The sequence below is a fragment of the Achroia grisella genome, unplaced genomic scaffold (assembly GCF_030625045.1).
Source record: "Achroia grisella isolate CSIRO2021 unplaced genomic scaffold, CSIRO_AGI_Agris_v1 utg702, whole genome shotgun sequence".
NCBI classification, from domain to species: Eukaryota; Metazoa; Arthropoda; class Insecta; order Lepidoptera; family Pyralidae; genus Achroia; species Achroia grisella.
Genome location: NW_026712999.1, coordinates 2,064,126 through 2,076,868, shown reverse-complemented (window position 1 = coordinate 2,076,868; position 12,743 = coordinate 2,064,126). Strand labels below are relative to the sequence as shown.

Here is a 12,743-nt window from a genome sequence, read left to right as displayed (position 1 = left end):
TATTTCAAATTGTTAAAACAATTGTGATGACACCTGTCATTCTCTAACTCTAAAAGACAGTCTTTTTTCATGCAACCTGACACGTGCATTTCACTATTTTTTTTTTCTATACATTTTAAGGTGTTTACCAAAATAAATTAATTTAAACAATAAATAGGTTATTAAAGATCATAAAGATAATATTATAAATACTCAATACGTTAGAAATTATTTGTAATTCAGATTTTTATCACTTGTTTCATAAACTAGTACAATGTTCCATAATATGGCCCTTTACCTTATTCAGAACGCATCCGTTTCGATTCACCATTATTATAAAAATGGCGTCATAAACATGCTTGTTTTGTTAGCTTCTTCTATTAATTTATCTTAATAAGTGTTACAACAATAAAGAGCCATAGATATTGTAGTTAACAAACTGAACTTGCTCTATGTCTTGTTTGCAACAATACCGTAAGTCAATATCTACTTGCGGTTTACGAACTTCTGTAAGCGACAACTTTGTTACAAACCAAATTCAATCAGACATTCCTTGTGAAAATTTTGGAACTCAATATTGAAGTATCCGTTAATTTAGATGTCACCCAGTCACTCGGTAATCATTAGACGATTATAAAGCCACCCACACACGGCCCAACAATACGCCGCGGGCGTCTGTGCCCACGCCAAACGCTATGTGAATGGGCGACCAACGCAACACACGAATATCAATGAAACAGCATAAACAGCCATGGATTTCCATAACAGAGTTTGTAATCTACTTTTTACGGCCACAGAATGCGGTGAATTTTTTGTCGTCAAACGACAGATGTGATGGGTTGTTTCTATTTTGAATTGCTTAATCGGAATAAGTTAATCGAGTACAGCTTTATGTATCGACATTTGAATACGATTATAACCATATTGTTTCTCTTTTTTGTTTTTATTTCTATCCAACTTCGAACCAGAGGTTTTGAATTTTTTTAGATACATATTTTCTTGAGATACGTTTATGGTCCACAATGTTGTTTTTTATTTCAGTCATTTGCAAAGGTAATTGTAATAATTTACTTTTACAAAGCAAACGTAATTTTGTCATATTAAATTTAGTTTTTTCAATGAACAATCCAAAGGAAGGGGTTAATCTGTGGATATTTCTTTTGTATCTTTGCCATCTGTGTGGATATCGTTACTTTTCTATTACATGGGTCCCTGTACATTTCCGATCAGATTAGGATAGCCCGTGATGATGCAATGATTGTTACACACTCTTTGGTAATATGCCTATTGAATCGTAATCTTCAAGGGCCGTCCAGACTGTACCTGATAATATGAGCCCAGGTTTACTATTGCATGATTGAAGACGGCTTGTCTGTGAAATAAAAACTTTACGCTACGATAAATATGTAATCAAATACATAGATGCAGGAGTTAGTATGGAGAAAGAAAACTTGATTAGCACCTGTCTGATAATTAATAGAAGATACAGACAAGGCTGCGTGTAAAAACTAACATGACCATTTGTGGTTGGTGACCAATCATGTCTATTAACATTAGATATAAAAACATAATATTTATGTTAATTAAAACCATTAGTTACAATACTTATGCTGTTTGAATGCAAACCGCAGTGTACAATAAATTATAATAATAAAAATGCATGATATTAGTTGTTTTTTTAAAATCTCATTGTAATTGATAAAGAACCTGACGGCAGAGTTGATGAGACTGGTGAATATCGCTAAACACATGACTAGCATAGTCAACTTTACAAAATAATACATTGTGGCGATACCACCCATGTTCTGTATGCATATAGATAGGATATAGTCTATCAATATGCTTTATACTTAATTATATTACTTTAATGCACATAAATAAAATCTCCATACAGCCGACTTAACCACAACAACAATATAATAAAAATATATAATGCAAAATATATATAAATTGCTTCCAAAATAATACATACAAGTATATATGAATAAATACTTTATGATCTAACAATCGAATTTTAAGCATAGACACAAATTGAAATTTTGAAAAGTAAAGGGTAACCAAAACTATAGGGATATAAAAGAAGAGATATTAAAGATAAGGAAAGTAAAAGAATAGAAGATATCTATCACGCCCATACCATGTAATTACACTACTGTATGTATACAATTTGCAAAGCAAGGTAATAGTGACAGAATTAGTTAAGTTTCCTAAACAGATTATACAAAGTTTGTTAAATCGAGGTAGAGATTCTACAAAGTGGTGTGCGTCGGAACCTCTTTCTGAATTGTTTATCTCTGTCTTAATAAAAACTAGTGGTCGCTTAATAGTTGAAATTCAACCAATTTCATTAATTTAAGTTATAAGTGTGAAATTTATTAAGGTTCTATTGTCAAAGATTATACTTCTATGCGTGTGTGTATGACAATATGTGTTTCGGCTAAAAGTATAAATTATTTGTACATGTATATAGGCGGGCTGTCCATAGGTTTGTCATTTCTGTTACAAAAATAACAAATTTAATTTTTAGTTGATTAAATTAGTGCATTTATCTGATTCTGTGCCTTAGGAGAGGCTATGTCCAGTAGTGGACTGCAGTGGGCTGATGATTTATCTGATTATCGAATTGATTGAATTTGTTGAAATCGTATTATTACTAATCATATCATTACTTCTTCTTCAGTCGTTCACTCTTGGCAGAGTGGTCGTGGCTTTCATGATGCTATATTTTGTGATATGGTATCGTTGTGGTCTTTGGCGAAAGAGCTCCTTACAATTTGTCTCCACCTGGTACGGTTTTTGGCTGCACGAGAACATTGTACCACGGACTGCTGTCTAGCCGTTCTTATTATGTCAGTCCATCTCGTTGGTGATCGACCCGATATATAACATTACTACGTTGTCAATATCTCCTATATTGACAACGTAGACATATAATATGTACACATAAAAAAACAACTAACACAAAGGAATTTAGAATATCTTGTTTAAATTCAACCATAAAAAAATAATAAAGTTTATTCCAGTATCAACTTGTTAGACGAAACTAATACCATAAAACATGTTTAATGTTAAATCAAGGACGAAAAAGCAGAATTTGCGGTACTTTTCTGTTCACAAACAAGTTTCATAGACAAGGCCGTTGTTTGACCCCATCTAGAAAATATATACACATATATTATGACATATACATTACATAAAATTTAATTGCATTTTTAATGAAAAAAGTTGTTTGATAAACGTTAATAATTAATTAGTTAACTAATTAATATAATACGAATTAAGCGAATTAATTAATTTTAATATTGCCTAATCAATATACACTTTCTCTTGACCACTTACGGGGTAGACAGATAAAACCAAATACTATAGGAACAATTCGTATACACATTTCTTGTTTCATCCACCTTCCTAATTCATCTAATGTCTTCACCTTCAAGAGTTCGAAAATCCACTGTAATCTACTTTAATATCATAAAGAGGAAAGATTTCAACTTTTACATGTTTGGAACGATTAACTCAAAAACTACTTTACTTTATTTAAAAAATTTTTCACCATTACAATATTACAATCTGTCGAAGTAAGATGCTGTATTTATTATTATTAAATTTGGAATCATTATTAAAACTTGAATAATGTTAAGAATAAAAGGTCTATTTCATGTTTCAATTCAGAACTATCCTTCATTGGTGACGGTCTATTTGGTGATTTGTATTAAATAGAAAGTATTTATGTATATTTTATATTTATTTTGTAATTATTTTATATTTTTCTTCTTATTAATGTAGCATACTTGTGTTTGCCACTAATGAAGGACAAAGTGATGATCATGAAATCACTTATTCGTGGTGATTTCATTAAGAATGAATCATGGATTACAATGCTATCAAGGGCCTTATTGACCAATCCTAATTACTTACAATCACTCTCCCTAGGGAACGGAGCCCTTATAATTATTACATATTTATTTGGAAAGAGTTATTGAAGGTTGTAGGTAAATAGTTGGTATGAATTCACTGACTGACTGATCTAAGCCTGTGAATCAAGAATTTTCATAAATTATAAAATTCATAAATTTTAGAAATGAATTTGAATAATTTTATCCTAGGGATTTGAGTCTAAATACTACCTTTATGGAAAGTATTATAAAAATATGGCTGTATTTTTTTAAAACAGCAGTTGTTATCTTTTATTCATGTTTTAATACATAAAATCTGAGAAGCTAATATGTTATAGCATCTCATAAAATATATAACCGATAAACAATCTAAAATTATCTATATAGATGTATATTAATGTTACAATGTCCAAAGTTTGTCGGAATAATTAAATAAAAAAAAAGATAGTGTGAGCTCCCGCTGTTACAAGACGATTTCGTCTATGGAAATACAATAAAACTGTCTCTTAGGTTTCACACACTAACAGATATTAAGTTAGCGATTTCTAGTTAGCGATCTCAACTAGCAATGTATGGCTTAGATTACTGTATTGCTCTCTAATTTTCAGTAAAATAAACTCATTTTACATGACAATAAGGTATATTTTTATAAGTTAAATAATTTTTCAAATACGCATCAGTGTTTTTGACAGAATTGCAATAGTATAGGCTGGTGGTCATTCTATTCTCCCTTTGAATTTAAAAATGAATTAGTATTACAAAACGTGTAGATCCTTATTTGAAAAGAATACTATTTATTTTTAACATTGCGTTGTTCATATAAATAACAGCATGGTAACTCAATAATAGCCGTAAGTTAGAGCAGTGGACATGGTGATTCGTTCAGTGTAGAATCTAAAGGGTAAGATAATGCGTTTAAATATGACAAACGTCATACGTATAATAGTCAATTTTGTTGATAGGAATGACGCTGTTACATTCTTTATAGGATTCGAATATGCGAGAAAATAATATATTATATATATTATAGAGAGTTTTACATACTGTTTTCCAGTTTCTTCTCATATCTTCGTTTATCTTTAAGAAATGCGTCTTATATATTTCAATCTTAATTATGCCATTCTTATAGATCGAATAATGGACTGCAATGAACACACTTTTTATCATTTTCATAACAATTATTTTGCCTTCATTCTAAAAGATTACAGAAAATTCGTTTATTAATAATTGTAAGTACATCTATCTAGTTTTGTGCTATTAGAGTTGATTTTCTAAGTTTTATAAGTAACTAAAAGGGAGGCGATAGATATTTCCGAATACCAATAGTCGCATAGTGTACATACAGCCTACAAGCCACGTAAAACTTGTTTATTTTACGTGAAATTAATGCAAAAATCTTTACCATTTAAAGAATTGAACTACATTCGACGACTTCCAAGGTGGAGATTTATATTTTGAGATATTTTAATAAATTATTCTGTTATTGGTATACCTTTCACATCAATAGATTTTTATTACGACTGTTATATTTACAGGTAGGCGAATCTATAAATAATCATGCCATCTAGACTCAAACTAAAGCTTGTGTTGTGCTGTGCGTACTTGGCAATTGATACAAATACTTAAATACTTTTTTAAAATAAATACATGCAAAATACTCAGACCAATACAAACAAACATACTCGTTAATACAAATGTTTATACTGTGCGAAGAATCGAACTCGCATTTATCGGAAGTAAGACGGTGCGCTATACCGCTAGACCTACGAGGTTATTATGTTATGTTATGATGAAATATATATTTTTTATGTTATAGTAAGAAGAAAGAATACCGAAGGTATCTTAAATTATTGTAGTATTTACTACTTCTTGCCGCTTTTAAAATCTACAGTAATTGAAAACGATTACAGAGACAAATAATATAAGAAACACAAAAAAATGGTGATTGCTTGAGTGAGTGAGGTTTCCACAGTAATCAATAGGGATAATTAAAAATGTAATATGGTGAGACCGGAAATACTGTTTATTTTCTGTTTACAATTTTTGTTAATCACAATAATTTTGTTTCTATTTAAAATTAAATCAAGACAGTAAAACAGGATAAAAACAAACAATATTTGGCATATTTAAAATAATTATATTTCAATATGTGTTGAAAGAAGTTGAAAAAAATGCCGAGCATTAAGTATTCCTTCCGTAATACAACCGGAAAGAGACACTTGATTCACATAATTGACTGATGCGGATTCAAGTCTAGTCAGATCGCAAAATCTATACTAATGTCATAGTTCAGTAAATGACTGGGTAACACCTAATACGTAATAAATGAATCTGCTTCGCTTATCAAAGTAGCCTAAAATTCAAATATCTTAGCGTTTTGAACTGGAAGACATTAGCAGTAACCTCTGTGTGATTGTTCCGTGCCAGCGGGCGGCCCCACGCACTGCGTAGGCGCAGACACCACTTTCCAATTTTAGAAGTCCCATAGTCGAGCGCTGACCGTATAAAAAGCGGATATTATTTTAATATGAGATATTAGGCTCCCTAAAATATGGTAGAGCCCAATGATATGGCGGACACACCCGTTTCGCTGTAGCACTTTGTAGGTGCTGGTCTGCTTTGATCACTATTACCACAGCTATTACTGAATTATTTTGTTACCAAAGTGTCTATTTATCTAATTTATGAATTTTACTATTAGGCAGTTTGTTTTCTCACGATATCTTAAAAATGTTGATCATCAGTTATTTAAAAGAGCATCACGCGTGTTTTCTGCACGTTCTTTTTGTGATGAGACTGCTACCAAAATGAATAATAGAATAAAAAAATGACTATTAATAAAAGTTTATTTGAATAACGATTATTTCTATAGATCCAGCGACGGTAGAATAATTCATGCGTCGCGGGATTGCTTTGGTTAAACCAGTATATGCAATAAAATGTTAACTAATCACTAATAAACACGTGGAATAGGAGGAACGGTCTAAAGAAAAAGATCTTTAAGGTAGCGCACATATCAAAGTATAAGAAAAGAAGAAGTTAAAAAAAATAGTTGTTAAGGTCACAATGTCCTAAAAATCAGGACTCGGTCTGTTCCCCAGCAGACATTTAAATGTCGGGCACACACAGTACATGTAAGTCATATTCATAAGTCCCATTCGGTGTCGAGACCCTTGGTCCGTGGGGTCCTAGCGTTATAAGACTTTTCAAGGAAATAACAAAAAGGTTAGTCGTTATCACAGAAGACCGAAGAGCTGGCAGTTACCTAGGACAAAGAATTAGTCGAGCTATTCAAAGAGGGAACGCTGCCAGTATCTTCGGAACTTTGCCTAAAGTGACTCCTTTTGATAATATAGTTTAGTTATTATATTATATTTTTAAGGTTTTTAATTTTAGGTTCTTAGTTGTACAATTAAGTTATATAAATAAATTCGTTCGTTTTATTATGAACAATATAGTTACGAATACAGGTACGATGTGGCGGGGTTATCTAGTAAGAAATGAAGACGCTCCTCAAAAATAGAATGAAACAGATGGTTTTGTTATACAATATTTTTATAAATGACTTCATTTACAATTCATTTATTATTCTGATTATGATTATAATATTAAATTAACATGATTTATTCAGTTTTATAACAACAGAATATTTGTCATTACTAATAATGTCATTTATATTATAAGAATAATTTTCTAGTAGAATATAAAAAATATTATGCTATTTGTAGATATAGCATAATATATATGAATATATCTATAAAAATGATAATTTTAATATATCAAATTCCCTTCCCGAGAGTTCTGAAATGCAGAATTAGTTTTGCATACTAATGTTTAAGATGTAAAATATGTACTTAGTTGACTCTTATGAAAAAAATTGTAATAGTTTATATTTTAATTCGTAATAAGTTATGTAATAATTCTATTGCTGAATTTCACAAATATTTCGGTATTTTATAATTGGTACTCTTTTTTAATTTTTTATTACATTGAATTAGTATTGTTTTTGTTATTATATTACGTTTAAACAGCAAGACAAATTCAAATAAAATCCGGCACACAAATAAGTTATTTAGGATATGTTTTGCATGAATTCACGCAGGCAACGCTGCGGGATATTGCAAGTGAGTATTGTATATAATTATATTATTAAGTTATATTAGGTATAAAATGTTTTCGTAAGATTTAGAAAAAGAGTTTGTAACGACATCGCGTGGGTGTGATTTAGTGAGTCCCATGACAACGACTTAATTTTTTTCTTTATTTTATTTATGGCTTCTTTTATTACAGTGTAACCTTTAAAATTTTATTGTAATAGAAAAATAGGTTATAACTGTATTTACAAAACGGCCAACAAGATGAATATATAGTACTAATCTATATACACACATTATGCACCTTTTTTTGTTTTCGCAGACTTAGTAGAAGGTTCTCTCGGTTTGAAAAATTCATAGAATTGCACAGAATATTGTGTCACTTTTAGAAAACTTATAGTCTTGCTCAGTAGTAATGACGTGTTTTTGACATTTCGCGCATTTGGTGACAATTCGCGGAAGACAAGACGTTCTGTCGGGTCAGCTGAAACTTAGCTTAAGGTCATTCTTCGTCCTCTGTATACATGAACAACACTGGTCACCAGTGTTGTTCACTCACAAAAAACATGTACCTATAATAAATATATGCCCGTGATATTATTAGGATCGTCGCAAGAGTCTCCTCTTCCTAGCCTTTTGCGTTTAAATACCTATACTGAATGCAACTGTTCAGAATGTGACTGACCACCTCATTTGGGATTACAATCCTGAGAATATTTTTATTTTCTAACATGTTTCATTATTGGCACTTATCTGCTCAGGGATTATTTTGCCCATATGAGGCTTGAATCTTTGAAGGTATGAAACCTTCAAACAAAATTAATCTTGTTAGCGCAGCAGCATCTCACCGAGAGATGGTATGTCAGGAATCGATGGCAAAAAAGACTTCCAATCGATCAGCACATGTCATCGACCTGGCGACAAACGTGGGAATCCTGCCCCGATGACATTACGCCAGCATTGTTTCGTTTTTATTCTCGGACAAACCACCAATTATTTTTGACCCCTTATTTCGTGCAATAAGTTGAGAATCGTCGACCAAATACCAAATTTGAAGGTGCCTATGAACACTGGTTATTATTTACAAATATAGAGAAAGAGAAACATTATTTCTTTGTGTATCTTATCACAGAGACATAGAGATAATTTTAGTTTAAACAGTTTTTGGTGCTTATCGTAATCGCCTATTTAAAATTGACGTTTCCGATTGGATGTTGACGACGTTTTCCTACGGTACAGTGAATGAATATTGTGTGTTAATAAATCTATGTTAAAGGTCACGCCTGTGTGGGAAGATAATAATATTTATATTCAATTTGTAACATAAAAGCGGATGTTTCTTGAAACGAAACCATTATACTAAATAGGTTTGATTCATTAAACAAAATACAATGCGATGCAGTCATTTCCTGTAGGTAGGTAGGTCATATATTGCAAAATTTTAAAATAGACTGAAATGCTTATTATAATATTAAGAACACTCCATATATGTATAAAAAAAGCGTATGAGACCTTAAAAAATCTTGTTAAAAAGCGTCACTAGGGTTGGAATCGGTGAGATTTTGGACACTTGAGCAATTCCAAGTTTTAATACATATTTGGTACTACATAGTTACATAAATTAATATCGAAATACCTCAATAGTTCGACAAAAGATGAAATATTAAGAAGTAATAATAATAATTTCAGGACAATTCACACAGCGTCATCTAGACCCAAGTTAAGCTAGCTAAAGCTTGTGTTATGTACTAGCATAGATAACATAATATTAGATAACTGATACAAATACATAGATTTTTTTTCGTAAATACATATATAGAAAACGCCCAGACCAATACAAACAATCATACTCACGAATAGAAAAGTTTGTGCCGTGCGAGGAATCGAACCCGCGACATTGAGGCCGTCAAAGTAAGTAAATAAAGTTTATGCATTGTCTATAAACATAATTACCTATAAATATGTAAAGTAGGTGACTGTAATTGATTATAATATCTACAATAGGTAGGGTTATATATATATAAATACAAATATTACAAATTTTATGTATATATAAATACAAAAAATATATAATTTCTTATAATGAAGTCGATATACGTTCATAATTTTAGCAGATGACTGTACATAGTCCAAATCCGGCTTGGTAAGGTCACATCGACATACATTGACATCGATTGTATTTTCCCCTCAAAACTGGATATTTATAATATAATATCGTTGTTTCATTAATTTATTCTGTATTATTTCATATTACTACTAAACAGCAGTCCAGTTTATAATGTTCTTATATAGACAAAAATTGTACCAAATGGAAACAAATATCGACGAGCTCTATCAATGAAGATTATGAAGAGAATGCAGTGATACCATCATGAAAGAATGTAAGACTAAAGGAGAAAATTGTTTCGTATATACCACAGATAACATAATATTAATATATACATTACGCATATTCTGTTATCTGTGATATTATTATTTAGCAGTAGCATGAGTTCGGCGGCACTTGTGAGCGATTTATAGTGTGATTTGGTTGTGGGTTCAATTCAATTTAATTTTATACTGTATATATATTCTGTTTTGTATTTGGTTGATATGTTTTATACATGTAGTATTTATTAAGTCATAAAATTTGAGCTGTCTGTTCAGAATATTTGTATTAATTCATGATATTATTTTTTTTAAGTTCATTTTAGGTATTGATTGTTAGATAGATAATATTACTTATTAATTTCTTTTAAACCTTCATTTATATGGCTATAAAATTCTGTGATCATATCAAAATTTAGTCAATTGCAAATATAAATATATTTGTTTCTGTAATTCGGTAATTAGGTATAGATTTTTACTTTTTGTTTTTTTCTATTTAAAAGAATATATATCAATATAATTCTTGTAGATCTTTTGTTATATTCTACACAAATAGATCAACTAAAATACTTCATATTTAACATTAACTCTTTTTGAAATAACTATCTACTAATACAGAAAAGGTATTTTAGTTTCGCAGCTGAAAAAGAACCCTAATAAAACTGAAAATAAACATACGTTCTGTATACAATATCCGGGGCTTTGAAATTTGTAACGAGACGAGGTAAGACGTAGTTTTAGTTCGCACTGAAATCTGTGGTTATTTTCGACGACGGATTTAAGTTTTCCAGTCTACAGCATTTCGATTTAAAAATTAATTTCCACACTAGTAGATATTCTATACTCTCCTCGTATAACGTGGAATATTGTTTGTTAGGTATGCTCTCAAATTTGGTACGTAGAACACTTTTGAAATATTTTGATGACAATTAAAAAGTAATTAAAATTACCTTAAATACTCATTCATGTTCATAAAAACGGTAAACCTCTAATGAAGTTATAAATGATTACAAATCGAGAGAATTACAAGAACTGTTAAAAATACAATAACTTTGATAATTTGTGTATAAAAAATCTACTATATATATCTATGAGTATTTATTAGTTTATTAAAGTAATATCTAAATCTAAATACATTATTTTATCATGCCTATCTTATAAGCTTCAATCACCCATATAAGCTATCTTCAGTATTTCTTACTTTCCAATTTAAAGAAAAAGACAAGAGCAAAATGTTGTATCAAAATTGAATAATATTATACATGCAAGTCTTAAGAAATAAACTGTAAGTAAATTAGGGGTATAGTATTTGTGAAATTAGGTATTATTACATTTTTATCCATACATGATATTAAATAATAGATATGTTTTATATTGAATGCAACAGGAATTTGTAATATTATTATATCATGCTTTTTTGCTTTTATTATATTAAAGTGCAAGCTTTCAGAGAATTGAGCGTTTGTGTATGGAGCGCCTGCACGTTTAGATATAGCAACTTGTATAGCCAGGTTAACTCGCTAGAATTAGTCTTTCAGGCGTTAAATGGCTTACTAAACTGGAAAGAGGTGAATGATCTCTTTTATTTAATTAGTTTATACATTTTGTAATATCAGCATGTTTATTAACTTACACTTTGGATCAGCTATATTAAAAATACAGCAAATAAAATACAGGTAGTTTATTTTCTTAGTTATTTAATCTACATACTTATATTACCTAAGCTTAAATATTACAAATAATTCCTATCAAAATACATATAATCTAACATAAAAAATCTTTTAGCTTAATTATGGCAGTGTACGTGACTAAATCTAGAAATAATTTTAATGAAAAAGTATGATATATTGACATTGATTGCAAATATTTCTTAAACTCCAAAGTAAATATTTTTTTAATCGTTTAATCGTATTGCCAGCCTGAATGTAACTTTTAAATAAAAAGTTACATTTTTCTTGTTCAGAAAGCCGAGATGTGTTGCGTAGAACTACTTGTTGAACTTTGTTCAAATAAAATATAATTAATTAAAAGAATCCATTCCTATCGTTTGATATATTCTATATTATCCATAAAAGATAGTTAAAATATTGCCAAGTAACCTAAATTTCTTCAACTTATCGAATATATCATACGATAGGAATAGATTCTTTGAATTAATTATTCTTAGGTATAATTAACTAAACGTACTATAGTGTATGTAAGTGTGTAAACGTATTATGGCTGGTATATTATACAGAGTAAAGGAACAAATGTTCCCAATCAACTTGTATAAAAATTGTTACTTAACTGGAATTAACTTCAGATACGATTGAAATATATTTAACCAAAAAAGAATGAGGTTTAGGTTTGCGATAGTCTACAGTCAGTATTTCGCTAATTATTGTTTTTGTAGCGTTTCTTTTATAAA

The 12,743-nt window shown here is 30.0% G+C and overlaps 1 protein-coding gene across 1 annotated transcript in view; it reads left to right on the top strand.

Annotated features, from left to right (window-relative positions):
- The window catches only part of LOC131850181 (slit homolog 3 protein), a 103,802-nt gene that overhangs the window by 21,715 nt on the left and 69,344 nt on the right, over positions 1-12,743 (top strand). The gene's annotated exons all lie outside the window — the stretch shown is intronic.